General features: G+C 28.3%; 1 protein-coding gene across 3 annotated transcripts in view; it reads left to right on the top strand.

Annotated features, from left to right (window-relative positions):
* The first annotated feature begins 647 nt into the window (after positions 1-647).
* Positions 648-20,587, top strand: part of LOC112693627 (cadherin-23) — a 30,929-nt gene continuing 10,989 nt past the window's right edge. The window contains exons 1-2 of one of the 3 annotated variants that reach the window (XM_025568781.1): positions 648-938; positions 2,248-2,395. The gene's annotated coding sequence lies outside the window, so the exon portion shown is untranslated. Of the gene's footprint in view, positions 939-2,247; positions 2,396-2,626; positions 2,706-20,587 lie in introns of those variants that run through there. The other 2 variants (XM_025568780.1, XM_025568782.1) reach the window with 2 other exon arrangements.

The raw sequence follows: 20,587 nt of genomic DNA, 5'->3' as shown, positions 1-20,587 counted from the left end.
AAAAAAAAAATAACAAGATTAAAAATGTACATCAATGAAAACAAACCGTAGCTTCAAGATACCTAGACGATTCTTTCAAACATTCAGATTTCTGATTAGACAGCACTGCTCTGCTGGTGCTAGGTTGGTGAAGATCGTCATCTTCGTTATTCATATTGCTGATCAAACCATGAACAGTTATGGCACTGGATTAGCCGCAGTAGCAAAGAGGAAGTGGTCCATTGTATTAAACAACACGCTGATCACGGCGGACAATAGCTGCAGCTTTGCCAACGAGTTTTATACTATTGTCAGTATATTATCTCGTAACCGGCGGGTTTTCATGCGCGCAATCGCGATCCTTCGACACACACCGACGGCCAGGGAACGGCGTAGTAAGTACGGAATATAACGAAATTATATTATTGTAAGGAATCATAATAATAAATAAATATTGAAACGGTGATAACGCCGAGGCCGATCAGTTGTGGTTGTCAGTGGACTGGAAGTCGGGCGCGATCGGGTCAGTGTCGCCCGTTAAGAGCAAGCTAAAATCCCCCGGGGTTGCAATCACGTTGGCTACATCGTCGACAGTCCGATTTCGAGTAGGAGACCCGCGCTAAAAACGAACGAGAATTGAATTTTCCGGTTCAAATCACGCGCCCGTCTACGGCAAGTTCACTATTCCTCGGTACCCGGCAGCTGACAGTTTCTTCAGTTCGTGTCGCGCGACCGGTGTAACACACGTTCCGTCCGTACCGTTTCTGAACCGTATTATGATATTTTTTCAGTGCACTGACAATTGGTTTATTAGTTTTTTGTGCCTGTGCGGTTGTCTGCTGCACTTGACGGTGTATTAGATTTACTATTCATCACTCGTCTTCTCAACTGGGCGATTTTGCAAACACCGAAACGAATAAGACCGATACTTTTAATTACTTTTTGCAACCAAGCATCGGGTGAGTATTTCACGTAATCATTGTCTCTTACGTATATCATGGAAGTATCCAGTGGCGTATATTAAATTTTCTTATGAGGGACATGGACAAAATTAGGTAGGGGATGGGGGAGAGGGGCTTAGCTTTCAAATATTTATTTATCCTCCACATAATAGGTATAGAATACCGGGGATAAATATTTAATTTTCATATAATTTTATAAACATTAAGATATTTGTCACAGTCTTCATTTTCGTCGATAATAACAATAAATAACCGTTTTCCGATGACAATATAATAATGAGATTATCTATATGTAAAGAGATATACGTGATTCATAATATGCAGGGCTCGGTGCGACCGTACTGCTCTACCCATAGGGCCGGAACTGGAACCGTTGGGAAGTCGTGAATTAATCGGTGGGCTCTCGTTCGTACTTTTTCATTGGTTCAACCGCGATGTAAAAATATTGTACTTTGTAAATTAAAGAGTTGGGTTAAGAATAATAAAATTAACCCTGTACGAGATAACTGCGGCTTTGGATACATGCCAGTGGCGTATCCAGGATTCATTTAATGGGGGTATTTTAAAATTTAATCAACTCATGGTGATTGGGAGGCTCTGCCCCTCCCCCCCCGTATTACATTAATAAATACCATGTAAATGATTAAATTAAGACAGTATATGTAAAATCTACAAGTTGTATACAACGTTTATTCAAATTATACTGTAAGTAAGTTTGCAATTTGGTGAAACCTATCCATAACCTAACCTAACCTAACCATAAAATATGGTCGATGGGGGGTGTTCTAACACCCACATCACCCCCCCCCCCCCCCTAAATACGCCCCTGTTACATGCTATTATATTAGTTAATACATTTTATGAATGGAATTCACCGTGCGAATTTATACATTTTTTGGACAAATTTTCGTTTAGGGGCCTTGCATTCAGTTCTTGATGACAAAACAATCCTATACAATGTATACTAATATAGTTTACCTATTACCTAAAAGGGCGAATTCAATTAAAAATTTCCCGGTTAGCCGTTATTCGTGTGGGCCATTTTATTTAATTTTTAAAATTTCATCTTTTTGTATAAAATTGCATTTGTTTATTAAAAAAATAATGTTATTGTGAGTCCGTTTGATTTATATTTTTTGGAAAAAAATAACAACTCGTCCCTGACTATATTATGTCGTACTCAAATATTAACAATATATTATATTTTAACCGAAGTTTAAAAGTTAACACTTTAAATAGTTTCTTGATTTACATAGAACTATATAAATTGTATTTATATTACCTGTTTTGTTTTACCTGCTTTTAGATTTTTATTAAAATATAAAATACCTGATTCACCGAGATTAAAGTCAGTTATAGAAAGAAAGAAGCATCTCCCAAACAGCAAAAAATTGAAATCACAAATTAATATATCGTGCCTTTATTGGATATCATGTCACTAAATTTCGGATCGGGTAAGCGAGTTTGCACAATTTGTATCACCACGTACTGTGGTCTCCTCCGGAAATGACCTTAAATTCGACAAGTGTACTTTGTCTTAGGGAACTGCAAAATTTAATTTTAAATATATTAACCACGTTTTTCATATAAAATGTAATTTAAATCGGTGAAAACGTGTACCTATATTCTGATTATGTTCTAGTTTTGCAAGCTAAAAAATAATCATATTTGATTATATCAAATAGGTACTACGCAAATAAAAAAAATGAAGCGTATTGTGACATGGAAAAATTATCTACTTACTAAAATCGTCGATAAAACATGGTTTGTTGGATTTTTGCTCTATTATTGAATTTAAGATAATAATATTGGTTCTTAGTAATGTATACTAAAAATAATTCATTGTGCATTGAACTAAATTATTTTAACTCTTAAATGTTGGAGTATCTAGTATTATTTTATAGAAGCTTATTTTGTTAATACATTCAAATATGTACTTATAATATAATTGTATATTTGTTTTAAATTTTAAAATATTCTTCAGTTTATCATTTTAAATATATAATTCAAATATTTGTTGAAAAATAATCTTTGAATGATGTAAATGTCTCTTCCATAAATTTTATTTGTTGATATTTTTGGACTTATTTAATCACCAAAATTACAGAAAACAAGTATTATCCAAGATTAGAATAATAATAAACAAAATGTACTTGATTTTATATTTAATCACATAAATTACTTTTTTGAATGCCTTGACTGAATTTAGTGTTTAAAATTGTTGTACGTACTTAAAGTTTTCATTGTAATTAGCTTATTTTTCCAATCTGAACAACTAGCCTTAACCTAAAAAACACAAAGACGAAAACCTTATTATAAAAATATTTTTATTAATACTTTTTACAAAGTATTATCTTATTTAAATTAATTTCTGAAAACTTTTTTCTGATTTAAAAATATTGATTATTTTATTAGGTAACTACTAAAAATAAAAATTATTAAAAGATCAGGTCCCTAGGTCACTACCGTTCAATATAACTATAATTAAATTATAAATAGATTATAAATTCTCCATATTAATATCAAAATTATAACTAACACAATTCTTGTTCATAGGTGAATACTAAGTATTATTTTTATATATGTTCCTTTATACATGATAATTCGTTATACTTCATATACTTTTCAAAAGAAAATCCTTAGAAAAATGTTTTATATAATAGCACATAAGTAGTTAGTATTAATAACTATTAGGTATATTATATTTTTGTACATCTATATTTGCGAAATTTAAATAATCTAAGTATTTAAAATTCAAATTTTAGCTCATTTAATCCATTGACTGATATAAACGAATCGCGATTGCTTAAAGATTTGGTAATTCAAAACCCTCAATCATTTGAATTAATTTTAGGTTAATTAAAATAAATTTTGATGTATTAATATAATTTATAACTCAAATACTTTTTGATCTCAAATTAATCAACGGTTCAAATAATTATTACTCGTCTGTATTACATTAAAATAAAATATATTTGTCAACTCATAAAATTACTGCTATCTTCATGGTTACATATTATAAATTATATTGTTTATCTGAAAATAATTAAAAAGATATAGTTATTTCAATAAATAATTCGTACTTATATAAAAAAAACGTATCTAGTTATTTAGTTGTTATTTTATGTTTTTGGAAGGTAAATTTGTAAATTTGACATGCCCTGTAAACTATGTACCTATATGTAATGTCCATACATTGAACCAGGATATAAACATCAGCCGGTCTGACCCACAGACCGTGAATGGTCAGCGTTTCCACTCGGTTGGGTTCATCTGCCTCCTAGTACTGTATAGACTGAAAAACGTTAATGATTTTCCACTTAAAGCACCCACGTATACGTTTAAGAAAACTAAACCGGGTTACTGTTACATTGGAAAAATTAATGCGAATCTAGACACCTGCATATGTACAATAAACTTTTATTGTTTATCCATGGCACAGTCAGATGATGTGTAATTAATGTACTGCGGTATATTATCAAAACAGCTATTTCTAACGTTCGGTATAATAATATTGTTGTATTTTTTGTCTTTAATCATAAGATGTAATTAAAAATAGATTCCGTTAGATCAATTCGTCACATCTGTAAAATCTGGCAGGTGACAACGTACATGATATCTCATTTTCAAACAATGACATAGCATATTATATAATTTAAAAAATAAAAAATAATTGTTCAGTTTTAGTAATTGATTAATTTTTATTACTGTTCGACTTAAAAATTTATTTTAACAAATTAAGAGTACATTTCGTTTTGTTTAAGTAAATTTAAATTAAAAAATAATTGTAATTCATAAGTAAAATTATTTTAAGTGTTGTATTAGTAATGAACCGTATAATATAAACTATTAGATACGAGTATAAATACATAAGATTAATAAAATAATATAATGATAATAACATTTCTTAAATGTACTAGAGCATGATAAATAAATAAATTTATTTAATTCTTAATATTAAAAGTATTATAGGAGAAACTCATTTAATATATATTTATTTTTTATTTATTTTTTAATAATAAATGCGTAAAAATTCATATATCATCTGAATTTGACCTCATAAATACTAAAATATTTTTCAATTTGATTACTATACAATCATGAGTTTATTATTATATATTATAGATCTTATAAATATTATGCATGTAAAAAATAGTATAGTAAGAAATATTCTAACAAGTAAAATAAAAAGTTAAAAGACAAAGTAATAAAAACCTATGTGCTTTTTTTCTAACAGTTTTTAATATTATAATATAACCTTCAAGTTTATGGTATGTAGGTGAAGAAAAAATAGAAAATAATTTTGATTTAGATTGAAAACTATAATATTAATACCGTTATGAAATATTTGTTGCTAAAAATTAAATAAAGAACTGATGATATTTAATTCATTTTTACATTGGATCTGCTGATTTGTTTAATTTAATTAGTTGAATTTAATACATTTGAAATATAATTTTTAAAAGTATAGGAAATAACTTTTGTATATATATATTTTTTTAATTCATTTTAAGAAATTGTTTTATAAATAATAGGAAATTAAATATTATTAACAAATAGGTAAAATAAGTTTCGTACAATTAAATTCAATATCTAATGTAAGTACCGATTTTTATAATACGAGTTGAATAATTTTATTTCTACCTAGTAAGTATAATCGATTTATCCGGATGAATTGAACGATTTTCAGATTCATGAATTCACAATTTCTTCTTTTAACCATAGCGTAATAGATGTTATTGTTACTTTTACTAAAGAAAAAAATATCTGTTCATAATTACGAAGAAACGTGCTTTTGTGGCTGGTGGTGCTAATCCGTTACACACGTTTTCGTTTAACCATTCCTATAATTCTCGTTGAACAATTAATATTTTTTTCTTTTAGCAATATGCTTTGAGTTCTGTCGGTCCCGCTAAATAAGGAAACGTTATTTGGTATGTGACCAAATGATTCATAACATATATTTTTCTATTATTATTTAATTTTTTTTGTATAAATTGTTTACCCAACGATTTTGTAATATGAATATGGCTTGCAGACCACAATATTTTTTTAGCATAAAGAAATTATTTTCCTTTGGTCCTACACCTACGTATTTATAATACATTAGTGTGGTTTTTACTTTCACGATAATCGATAATTTATACATCTCATTATGTCAACTGAGGAATACAAGTGGATTGATTAAATTGTATTTTTGTGTAGAAAATAAAGATTCATCTATTGATATAATTATTGATGTGTGTATCGTTTACGCGTTCGCTCTGCTTTCCAAAACCTAACCGTCTGTAAACTGTATGTAAAAGAAGTAGAAGATGAGACTCTATGGCGGTATTGTGATATTTTGGGCGATATTTATGTTACAAACCGTATCCTTTTCCGGACGAATGTCTGCTATATTTACACTTAACTTTATTAGTTTAAATATTTATGACAGTCTACTTAAAATCTATAAACCTTCAAACCATTTGTTACAATATTTTAAAAATTGGTTTTAATGAGGCGTGGATCCAGAAATTAAAAATGGAGGGGGAACTGAACAAAAAAAATTACATAAAATCAGGGACAGACTGGCCAGAGAGGCGAAGGGGCAATCGCTTCCTGGGCTCTCGATAGTGTCATATTAATTACCCGTAAACAAAATGTAATATTAAAATATTATTGTAAAACGTCAATCATTTACTATTAGAAAATCCGAATTTGGATGAATTGAGCACAATTAACTAAAAAAATGTAATAATAATAGATCCCACACTACTCGAAATTATGTTATTAATAGTCCAATATGCCGCTTGCCTAAGTTATGCAATGAAGTTACCAATTTTGATTTTAATTTTGATTCTTTGTATAAATTAAAATTATGTATTTTTAATAAATTTTATCTACTACTTGATTTTCTTTACTGGCGGAGTTTACATGTTCTCAATTGTTCCTGATTTTTTTCAATGGCGGAGTTTACATGAACTCAATTTTACCTGTTTTTTTTTCTGGCGGAGTTAACAGTAAAAAAAGGTACTTGTAGTGGAGTTTATATGTGTCCATAATACGAGTGTAATATGTTTAATATTTAATTAAATTCATGGGAGTTGAAGCTCTCCAATATCCTTTTGTATCCGCGCCTGGTCGTAAACAAGTACATAAATTAATTTATTATTATTTAATATTTCATGTAGTATTATGAAGTCATCGATTTTTAACAACGATTTAGCTGCAATAATTTACATAATATAATGCGCATAATGTTTTGATTAAAGTTTATTATATTATATTTATATATTTGTTATTATTAAATTTTATATATTATTTATTATATTTTTTTAAGAATAAAAATAGGTATATCAGATATACTGTACATGGTTGAGATGACTGAGAATAGTTTTGACACATTCCCGTATCATGTTTCGTCATAAATTTGTATTTTGTGAACTTATTGTTCACCTACGACATTTTTACGAAATATGTTTTCGTGAACCCCGTCTAATTCGGTATTTCGTGATTTCGTGTTTCAAATTATATATAAAATTATGTTGTGCAAAAAAATACAGTTTACTAATCCAACTCGATCAATTTTATGAATTAAAAGATTTTATATAAGTATCTGTTTTATTCTTTTTTAAAATTGAATATGGAAAAAATTGTCAAGAAAACATAGATATAATGATTTGATAAGTTAAAGTATTATAATATCAAAAAATGTCCGAAAATACTTAAGATAAAACTATATAGGTATTTAATAATAGCCATTTTACCAAAAAACTACAACAATTTTGAAAACTTGCTCACCCGGAAAATTTCGCACCGCCTAACAGTCAATGAATATAGTGATAAAGTTTAGCTAAACTTCATTTATGATTTTAATTAATGTAATAAAATTAATAAAATATTTAAGAAGGACAATAGTTTATTAGGATAATGGTAAATCGTATAAAGAAAATAACGATTTAATATAACTTCAAAAATTAAGTATTTTAATGGTGGGTTGGCAAAACATTTCTTTTTATGAAGGAAGTATGTTTGTATTTTGTTGCACTTGTAATAAAATTTTGTTGTTTTTTTAATTTTTTCACTAGATATCGATCATAAGCGTCAATTTTTATTAACATATAGGAAATGAGTCCTATTCAGTTTTTTTAAACATTTGTCTTTCAACTCCAGTTTCTTAATCAAATAATTTAAAAATAGCACCTCTGTACATTTTAATCGGTAGGAGTTTAAAATCTTAAAGATTCTTTTATTGGTGCCTATGTTACATTTAGCTTCTCAAGATTATCATAATAACGTTGTACGTTTGATGAGTAGAAACAAAATTTTATAAGAAAATGGAAATCGTTTATTTATTGATTGAAACTAATTATGTATAGATATAGTATTTACTCATCTATTCACCTATAGTATAATAATAACTGAAATTGTATTATACAATTTCAGTCTAAAATTATGATCTAGTTAATGCTTGAACTTGGACGTGTAAAATAATGACGTGTTGTTGCCGCACGAAGACCAACACGAATAGCGTGTTCCATGACGTCGATTGCTGTGTAGAATTATGTACAGTACATTATTATAATGTGTTTGGTTTCAAATATGTACTATTAACGAGTATATATCCGTTTGAACTACCGCTATGTGTCTACATAAATACATACTTATACATAATATTCGACTCGAAAGAACGAAGACACTCGACGTTGAATGGAATACAATCGATTCGTCAACGTGCCAGATGGGTGGAGGAAGAAGGATTATAATATATAAAGTATGTTGGTGAGGAATTGGTCTCTCGAGCAAAATGCGCGTGTAGGTGTATGTACGCCGAAACGTGATACTATTGTTATTATCATCATGTATTCTATTTGTTATTTATACGTATTATTGTATTCCTTTTCGTGCTTTATTATTATTATAACTCGCTGGCAATGGTTTTTTATGGTTGGTGGCTCAAACGGAACGACGCGCGGCGAGATGATCTCTTTTGTTGCCTGCAGTGGTATACAAGGTCGTGTTTCGGGGAAAATACGCGTAATATACTAGCCACGGATTTTCGCGTGCGCGTGACGGTCCCGGCGGCTGGCTTCGTGGATGATCGTCGATATCGTGTAGTATGTATGTTCTAAATAGTGAACAATGCTGATTAGAATAGGAGATGGAAGGTGGTAACTATGGGTCCTTGATCCAAGTGTTATTTAGATATGGTATAGATACCCGAGTTTGTTAGATTTATATTGAAGATATTTAATGAATGAAAAAATAAATCTAACTGTTCGATTAATCAATTAAATTTGATTTTCCAAAGAAGGAAATATGTATAAAGGAAGGATGTTTTTATCATAATTTTCTTGAAAATATAATTGAAAAATGATAGCACTGTTGACTAAAAGTGATTCGTAATAATTATATTTCCGAAGAATTAAAAATCATTCAACCGATAAGCATTAACCGATGGTTAGTAGTTTTACCGCAGATGCAATTATACAAAATTACAGACGCGCACTTGTGCGTGCATGTGCGTGGGACACGATCGGCCGACGAGTGGTATATCCGATCTACGAATGCGGAACCGGAGCATGGGAACGTTTCGCTACGGAAATCATTTTTGATCGCGAAACATCGAACAAAATATGTTTTCAAATGCGGTAAGAGCACGTTTGTACAGAAACATAATATTCATGTGTACAGTGCACCCCACCGACTGTGACGACAATTTTCAAATTCACGAGGTGAATACTGTTTCTGCGCAGAGATGATGTTTGTTTTCCCCGTGCTCTACTTATTATTACCTCCTTCGAGTGTTGTATAGCACAATATACACAATATCCATATACTAATAATATACACGTCCAAGCAAGTATGTACAAGTATATATATTTATGTTGGTGTACGCCTTATAACAGTATATTATTATTATTATTGTAAACATACAATTATGTTATTTGATGTGCCGCACAAATCGGAATTTTCACTGATGTATGCACAAAAGGTACCTATTATTGGTGTAGGACGTAAATGTATAATAAGCTTATATTTGTACGACCGCCAAATGTTCGCGCAAACGTTTAAATCGCTCACATTTCCGACCGCACGAGGGCTTTCACAATGTTCAATAGGTATATACTGTTTTCTCGTGAATTTCTCATTGAATTATATGATTTTCTATCGCCGAACAATGTACAGTGCGTTTATAATTTCATTGTTCATCTTCATATGCACTACGTTATTTATTAGTTGCAACTATCGATGTACAACGCATCCAGATACCTCGCCTATGGGCACCTACACTACATAACCCGATTTCAAACTAGTTTATAAACACACGCGCGGTCACATTATAATGACGATAATAAAACATACCTAGTTTATATTGAACGGATGTACAGTATTTTGTTAGAATACTCATTTACCAATCGGTACTCATTAAAAAAAAATCTGATCATTGAATTCCTTGTGTTGTAAAACACGAAGAATACCGTAAAACGTTCATCATTTATATTTGTATGGTAATTTACGAATAATCGTTTTATTGTACAGTACCTATGTAGTTTGTCAGAAAGTAATATGCTTCGTTTTAAACTTTGGAAAATTGTATTTTGAGAAAGTTATACTTTGATTTGTCTACAGTAGAATCTCGATAAAAAAGTAAGTTTTTCTTTCAATGTTGGTTGATTTATTGCACGACATTATATTATTTGCGTCTGTATTCTTTGACACGGTCGAATTCTAATCTTTTAAACGTATATTTAAGCTTGTCTAGATTTTTCGAACAATACACAATGCGACGTACGTGTTTCCATTGATGGTATTATGCCTTACGTGGTAATCTGAAAACGGGCGTCTTTTATTTGAGTTCAAAACATTTGTTATGTTTTTTCAAAAGACTGAAATGTCATTTTCATGGGTATATTATATATTCAGTCATGGGTCCAGGAAGAAAGGAGTAGAAGCAGGGATGTTTGTTCTAATTTCTCAACAAAATCGAAGTGTATGAAAATTGAAATTAGTGAAATATAGATTTACGAGTAGGATAATATTAATTGATTATTATATAGTAATAGCAACAAGTATAATATATTTTATTCTTTAGTTTTACCTATGTAATAATAAAATAACTGTTAATTGTTCTCTTTTATATTTTATTTATTGTTTGAAAGATTTCATTTTTTTATTTAATTAATTTACATTGAACATAAAGAAATATCTTAAAAATGTTATTTATACATTCTTATTATTGGTGTAGTTCAATGATAAAACACTGCGTTAAATTTTTTGAATATTATATAGTTTTTATTCTCAATATTTACAAAAATATAATATAAATAATATATATAGTACACAGGGACGGCGCGAGGGAGGTGGCGATAGGGGCAGTAGTCCAGAGTTTCGTGCCTTAAATTAAAATTAAGGCCCCGTGGTTCTTATTTAACTGATCTTAAAATATTTTATTAATAGAAATTTTAAGACCGAACATTTATTTTGCACAAGGCCTCGCAAATTCTAGTACCCAGGCCTGGCTCAAAGGGTAGGCGAAATAGGTCCACGCCATAGGCGGCATTTTTCCTGGACAATTTTTATGTATAAAAAAAATATTTCATAAAATATTTACACGTAAAGGGCAGCAAAAATTAAATTTCGCCTATATTTGTTTAAACACTTGAGCCGGACCTGCAAGCACCGTCACTGATTGTACATGTTTCAAGGAAGCTAATATGTAATTGTAAAAATGTATTTTATTTTATTATTAATATTTTTTATGATAATCGAAGTTTTTGTTTTACAAGTCATCAAAATAAATGTTATTTCATAAATACATTATTGTTATTCAAATAATGTAGGAAACCCTCGAAGAATATCTAAACTTCAATGTTCTTGATATCTAATTAAAAATTCCCTTAACTATGTAGCTATGTATTCGTTCAACTAATTAAAAACGCTCAAGTGTCTTTGTTCGATTGTTTTTTCTCTCACGCTGAAAATTCTATATTGATAAATTGTGTCACAATTTATTTAAATTGCGTTAAATTACTTAAAAAAATACCTTACCAATTTTTATTCCAATGTATTTGAATAACTATAAAACTCTAAACCTACAACATGAATGAAACAAATACTTTCTAACGTACCCAAATTTAACCACACATCATCGATAAAATACCACATTATGTAATATCACTAATAATTATTATTATGTGCCTTACAAGTCTATATTTTCATTTTTATTTATTGATTTTAAAATAAATAGTATATTAACGTCACTTGATTGCTAATTAAACAAGATTAAGAAGTACCTATTCTAAAATATTTATCCCAAAATATTAGTATTTTTTAAATACATTTAATTGAAATGGAGAGAAATAACATATTTTTAATTTTTAAATGTATTTTATATTAAAGTAATAATATTTTTATTTTATATAGTCATTATTTGGAATTTATTTTATTTTTGTATTTGAATTATGATTTTTTGTTTTCAATGATATTATTATTTGGGACTAGGGGAATCTTTTAAATTTATATTTATATTTTATATTCGAGGGATTTAATTTTAAACTTCTCATTTATAGAGAAAATATTTTCTTGATTAGTTAATATATAATTGATGTATAAATTTAAGTATTTTTTAAACCAACTATAGATTTGTCCCTGAATTTCTGGAATAAAATATAATTTTATATTGATCATTGCAGTTAACTGAGTTTTATATTTACTTGATATTTAATAACTATATATATAAAATGTGATTGTTGCAATTAGTTTAAACCTTATTTTAAAAATGTATCAATATATCTTTTCCAAAGCGCTGCACATAACAATTATGAAATGAAGTTGCGTAAACGATTCTTGTGCAGTATCCCGATTTTTTAAAACAGACACGGATAAGAAAACTCCAAACACGACATTCTGTAACCAATAATTTTAGTAAAAAAAAAACACGTGACAAGGATGTAAAATATTATGCTACGATGGGTAGGTAACGTGTATAACTACGTATATATATATATATATATATATATAACGGTGTGCGAGAAGAGATAGATGCGCACGAGAAAACGCTGAGTGATATCTTTTCTATGGGAAATAATATGGCAATATTATTATTATTATTATATAGTAACACGACGGCCGTTTCTCGTCGATTATACGTAAGATTATACCTCGAGCGTTTACGAGAATAAAAAAAACCGTAGCTGCCACGACAAATCGTAGCGTATTCACATTTCACAACCAGCCGTTTATGTTGTGTACGTTATTATAACGTTTATACCGTGGTATACGCATCGGTTATAGTGCTTTGCGCCCGATTTACGAGATTTGCACGATCTGCCGCCGCGTGTGATGGGTCACGTGCATCGGCGAAATGGCCGCGGGTCGATGAGCCGGAGAAACTATTGCTCGCTCGTATTCGTCTTGAGTATTATTTCGATCTTCTGTACATAATATTATAATTATTACTGTGTACCATGCATAAACTCTTCTGTGTAAGCGACTGTCTGCGTGTCTCACCCACAGAATTCGGACGACTATGTAGTTTTGTTGTTGAGAAGAAAGGAAGGCATGAAAAATTAAAATCTAAAAAATTAAAAAGAAGTATTAAACTAGATGAAAAGAAAATTCTGAACTCAGTACGAATTCAGCTGTCGGATGTCATGTACTTAACGTTGTACTATAATATGTATTATAATATGGTCAAATGTAGATTCTTTGGTACTCTTCAACAAGACTGCGCAAGGAAATACTTTTATTTTACACTCGAAACACTTATACACGTACTAACGGATAAAAACTTAATTTATCTATAGATTACTTCAATAGCGAACAGCATAACGGTGACCTTATGACTCGCGTGAATGTTGTATTGGGTAAACAGCTTTTTGAGCAAGGGTTGTTCTAATGAAAAATTTTCATAATAACATTTTATAACTTAATCAAATTAATTAAATTATTAAGTAAAAAATTAAAATTAATTTATAATTTAGTTGCTCTTCCTTTTTTATTTATAGCTTCTTATGATTATTTTATTATTTTAAATAGTATAAATTAAAAATAAATATTCCAAAAGAATTTGAGCTATGTCTAGACAACTTAATGGTAACTACATGTTCTTCGTGTTTTTAACCTTACATATTATTACACCTTTTTTCACCCTCTAATTACTATTTGTTAAAAATAAAATATTGTTTAGTCTCTGATTGAATACATAAAATGTGTATGTGGCGAAGAGCTAAAAAGATATTCAAAACACGTAATTGAATATATTTATCTGAATTGTACCTTTTTAAGAATTATACAATTTTATTCGATTACATAGTATGTATTTAAATACTTAATTGAAGTACGTTTCTTTTGTTTAAATGTAGCTATTACGACTTAGTAAATTTATTTATAGGTATTCAAATATACATTATAGTATTATGCTTGCATTCTTCTATAAACACTTTCTCGACAAACGTTAATCAAACCCTAATCAACTTATTAAGGATGCATCAATTACACTCCCTGGAAACCCGATTAGACGACTCAAAAGAAACTAGTACCGTGCAACTTAATATCTCAAGTATAAAATATTAAGAGATGTTAAAATTATGTGATTTCCTTCTCATGTTTAAATAATTAATTCCATTTATCAATCGTTATTTTTCACGTAATACTTATTATACAAAATTATGAATAGTTTGTAATTTATCAAATGAAGCTATTAAAAAAAATATATATATATGTTATGTTTACACTGTATACTATAAACATCGTGTCACTGTGATTAGGTCCACCGTACTAATAATATTTCATAATCGTCAAACGTCGTGATTCAGAGATTCTTACTATTGTTTATAATTTGTATATAGTGAAAAAACGTAATTATGGCACATTATCATTATACAATTATTTATTTTGATAACAATGGTAGGTAATGCAACGGCATCAGGACTCAGAAAACATTTTGGTCTGAACTGTTGTAATAGAATCGAAACTAATTGACAATTGGTTATAGAAAGCATATTTTAAAATTAAGTCTTTAAAGAGGTAATATTGTTAGTTTAAACGTTTTAAACTGATAAAAATATAAGTAAATTCATTAACTATAGTTATTGCTAGTAATATTTTATTCTAGTGCAAACCATTAACCATAACACTAACCATTAATCATTTATTAATTTTTAGTTACATTTTTTATTATTTATTTTTTAATATTTTTCTATTTAAATTTTATTTACAATTATAGATATGTGTGTATTAACATTATAGAAATATTAAATAATATAAATTACTTGTGTAGTTGATGTTAAATAATAATTCACAGATTCGTTAAAACAAGAAGCATATATTCTGTTACGGCGACACGGTGAAGTAGCGGTGTCACCAACCGGTCAGATTCGATGAACCAAAACTTCGGTTTTTTCTCAGATGCACATTACCAAAATTCCATTTCCCGTTGTTTTTCTCAATCTAGTAATTTTTATCAAGAAGAAACGAATTTTTTTCTTTCCTTATAAATAAATAAGTATGTAGTAAACAAAACTATAGAAAATTACGAGTATTATTGGGACTGTGAATTTGCAAAAAAAAAAAATAATTTTTTTTCTTCTAAAGAAATCCTATGAATTTGTTTTTTTTTTTAACATTAAATTTGAATCATTTACCATAGTATATTTATTTTTGTCATTTTAAATTTATATTATTTTCTTGTTAAAATGTGGTCCAAATAAAAATAGTTATTTCATTCGTCTGTAAAAGAAACGAACAAGTTTTTTTAAATGTAAACTATAAACGATTTTATTCTTCCTTTTTTTTTCGGACCAAAGTTAGGTATAGTTACATAACAGCTTAATTTTGAAATTTAACGTTTTATATTTATTGTAATTATCAATACATTCTTTAAGGTTTTTATAGCGAATTGTATTCATAGCCCTGATTATTATACATTATACGTATATAGGTACTTTCCCCGTTTGAACGTTTTAAACGACAAGTGATTTCGTTTTTTTTTCAAATGGCCACGTCTAATAAACACACAACGTGTGCCCGAGTGTCTGAAATCGGGGTTAAGTCCAATGGAGTGACGGCCTCATAGAGCAGCACGCATTAAAATAATAATAATAATAATAATAATTCTAGTAATAATAATCATAATATAATAACCCCAGTCTCGCGCGAAGCGTGTGCTGCACCGGAATCGCAATGGCGTGACCGGTCGACAAGTAGGAACACACGTAAAGTACTGCAGGAACGGGGAAAAAAATTATAAAAATAAAAGAGACAGGATGTTCCGCCGTGTTTGGCGTAGGAGGAAGAAGAACAAAAACAACAACGAAGAGGAAAACAATTATTGAAGCCCCGAGGCGTGCGCGCAAATTATGACACGCTCGCGTTGCAACCGTACGGTCGACAAACGTGACTGCAACGCCACCGTGTGTCCAAAAAAAAGATCCGAGAAAACTACGTGAACACACCGGATTCGTTTGGTCGATTAAACGTTCAATAACGTATTTAATATCATCGTAATTTTTAATTTTTTTATTATTATTTTTATTATTCTAAAATCGGTTAAATGATAATTATTTATGTCTTTTTTCCCTGTCACTTAATGGTTATTTTCAGTGATGTTCCTATCCATTTTGTTGAGAGTATACTATGCCAACGACAATGGCGTACTTGTGGGGGGGGGGGAAACAGGGGCATCCTCCCTCGAGAAGTTTTTGATGCCATAATGCAAATTAATTATTCAGTTTAAATAATGTAAATTATAAATATTTTTATTTTTCACTAATTTTAATTGTGTTTGATATCAAAAGTTTTTGATATCATTTATCAATGTAATATAAAATATCAATATTTGACCGAATTGGGATTAGGAGTGATGGTCACATATAGTCACTATTTTATAATGTGATTATCATTGATATCAAGTGATCAATATGAGTTTTAAGTATTTAGTAATAATTTATAATAAAGTTTCAGATTATATTATAACCATAAAAAATTGTGCAATTAATTTATGCCCTCCCCCCTCAAAAAAATGTTTCACGGGTACGCCACTAGCCAACGAGTGTTTAAATATGGACATTTTTACTGTACGGTAATGGCGGTGGGAAAGAGTTGTAAATATTAAAGAAAAACTGAATTGTATACATTTTTATTCTTTACAGAATTAGAAATTAAAATTATTTAAATAAATTGATACCGTCGTAAATACACCGTCAATAATTAGGTACTTAATATAATAATAATAGTAATATACTAATCTTCTGACAAAATAGTACTTAAATTAGATTTTGTAAAACGAATTACATTTAATACTTCTCCGCAAAGTGCTTGGTCCTGAGAGTATGCGTAGTATATCCTTGAATTTTCAAAATAATGTTGAGAGTATACGGCGTATATGTGGTATATCTTATGGGAACACCACTGGTTATTTTAAGCTAGGTATCGTGTTTTGTTATTTCACCGATGTCTATGGATGTCTATGTTCTAAGAAGGGTGTTCTAGGCCTTATTTTACTATAAATTATATTATTATTGCGGTGCTAGATTTATATAATTTTACACAATACTCTCAAAACCGGCGCATCGATGTTCATTTAAGATTTGGCTTAAAGCTAAATTAATTTTGGCTGTCGATATTCTTTTTTCAGCTGGTAGGTACTCATGAGTTAATATTCAGTTTATCGGGAACATCTAGGATAGAGTCTCTACTTCACGGTTATGAAGGTGTCCAATGCCATCGTCCAGGATTCATTTACGGTTATCGTACTCATAAAACCCCAAATGTTATATAATTATTATTATTTTTATAACAATGCCGTTGAAAAAATAACAAATATCGCTGTATCAGACGATATCCGTATTTACTTTCTCAATTATCCTCGCGGTCCATTTAACTATACATAACATAAATACACATGCCGGGTGTATTATTATCATTACACTATATGATGACTTTATTATGATATGGGTGTTATTGTGTTCGGTTGATTGGAAAAGACAGTGCCAATACGATAGTGAAAAACAACAATCAAGAGACAATCATAATAATAATTGCACGTAAATTATTTTATCGTGTAGTGCATATTGCGTAAATAGTACCTACTGTGCTCAAACTAATTTTATGCTAACATTATTAACGACTGTTTATTATACGGATGCCATGTGCCTCGGAAATAAACTCGAAACACAAATGTTTACAACAAAGTGCAAACGATGCGATTTATGTCCTTTGGGCTTGTTAATTATATAATTCAGATTGGTTTACTCTGGACGATACAATATTGCATTCAAAACGGTTATTATTATTATTGAATTAACTTTGTTTATTACTTAGTGTGTAATGAATTTGTTGAATATTCGTATACGCCAACGGCGTGTAATATTGTTGTATAATGAAATCACCAACTCAAATCACTAATTTTATTGATAAATTTTAAACGAAAACGAAAATAGAAAAAATTACCCTAGAAATTCATAGTCACAAAATTTCAATGACTGTTCCGGTTTTATCCTTAATTCATATCCGTTATAGATGCACTTCGACTTCATAAAAATATTTAGTCGTTCATTTAATATTATTGTTTTGTGTAACAAATCTTTAAATTCGAATTATATTATTTTATTATTTTTAGTTATTATACACACAATATTGAAAATAGAAAAGCTTACACTGACGGCAGATGTTTTCGTAACAATTGTATTTAAATTGCACATACTATAAAGTTATGAATGGTATTTTATTGTTTTTTCATAAGTATAATTAATGGCAATATCTTCTTATTTTTATATTTTGAATCTTATATTGGTATAATCTTAATATTTATGTCTTGAATGGTGCTATTGATTTCATAACAATGTTTTGTTTTATAATAAGAAAACGTAATTTACAACTTTCACGTAGTTTAATCTTTAATCTGTCTGTAACATGTTATTATTATGCCATTAAACGGTTAAAATATATTAATATTATATATTTTGAGGGTATTGAAGTAGAATATTTTTAATTACTTCTTAATACAATTAAAATTCTGAACAATTACGGTAAAAAAATTCATTTAACCGTTATTTCGATTTTAATTTTAAAAATAATAATCACGGAAGCATGACAATTGAATTAATATGTTAGCCGAGAGATTTTTTTCTAGTTTTTTATTTCATATATTTACAGCAATATTATTATTTCTATACTATATAAGATTTTTATATAAGTATATTTATTTTTATAAATTGTTAATTTTCATGATCAACAATAATAATCTTAAAACAAAATTACCTTTCATAGGTTGTATTGTTTTTAATTTTGTACAGTTATCTATATTATGATTTAAATTAATTTTAACTACGACATTTCACTCACTCATTGCAGTTGGTAAATTAAAGACCAGGATCGCTTTTAAATTCGTTAACTTATTTTTTTATTTAATTTAAAATTACACTTATGTAATGTAAAATTATATTTTCAATTAGGTAATAATAAAAGTATAACTCATTGTCAGTTTTGTATACAGGGTTGATCAACTGGTCGATCGTGACATGAGTTCTAGTCGGTCGTAACTCCCTTAATTTTTTTTTTAATTTTATTAAGAAAACAAATAAATTATTTTTATTTTTTTTTGGGCAAATTTTGTACCTTTTTTCATCTTACGATTATAAAAATAAGAATTATAAAATTTTTAAAGAAAATATGTAGTCATAGTATTTAGTAATAAATAATTATGAAAAACACAATTATAAACTGAGATCCAGTAGCTATGTATAGTGTGCGTCATTTAAAGGATATTCCGTATTAAATAACGGTCTTTGTCGCGTTCGTATAAATTGATAAAAAAATAATTTAAAATACGTTTTATGTAAAAATTTTACTAAAATATATATAAAATATATTTAAATACTAAAATTAAACTTATTATTACTTATTAGTATTTTAAATAGATGAAATAAAGGATGTGTAAGATGCATGTATATAAAAAAATATTTTTAATTACTGACAACTTTTTTTAGTCAGTGTAACAGCCTAGAAAAACTTAAAAAGTTAATCATAAGTCTATAAAAGTTGGCTATTCTTGTATAGTATTTAAATATAAGTATTTGGATACTAGTATTTTAATTTAAAATTTATTTATTCTAAGTTATTTTTACTTTTTGAAATATTACTATGGTATTTCAAATATAATTTTTTTTTTTTAGGATTCTGAATACTTTTAAGAATATAAAAAATAATATATTTGTATTTAAATACTATAAAATCTTTTATATCAATTTTTTACAACAATTAAAAATCAATAAGAATACTTTTATAAGTCTTCAAGACGATATTAACGCTATCATCATTTTCAATAAATACCTACCCGTTTATTTGGTTTAGGTAATTCTGAGAAAAATTAATTATAAAGGTGTAAAATATTTAAATTTGAGTTGTGTATAAAGTATAATGTTTCTATGATATGATAACTATGAAATATTATTTATGTCATCGGTCTACCTTGTAAGTTATATATAACTCTACTAATAATATTTTGAATTTATTTTTAATATCGCGAGTATCAATATTATATTATGAAAAAATATTAGATTTCAAATGTTTAGTGAGTATTTATATAAAACTTTTTTTTATAAATATTTTCAATACCTACTTTTTTGTTCGAATATAAGTTTTGATATTTTAATAGTTTT

Source organism: Sipha flava, unplaced genomic scaffold, assembly GCF_003268045.1.
Source record: "Sipha flava isolate LNK unplaced genomic scaffold, YSA_version1 89_pilon_pilon, whole genome shotgun sequence".
Classification (NCBI taxonomy): domain Eukaryota; kingdom Metazoa; phylum Arthropoda; class Insecta; order Hemiptera; family Aphididae; genus Sipha; species Sipha flava.
This window is presented reverse-complemented; position numbering and strand designations above follow the sequence as displayed.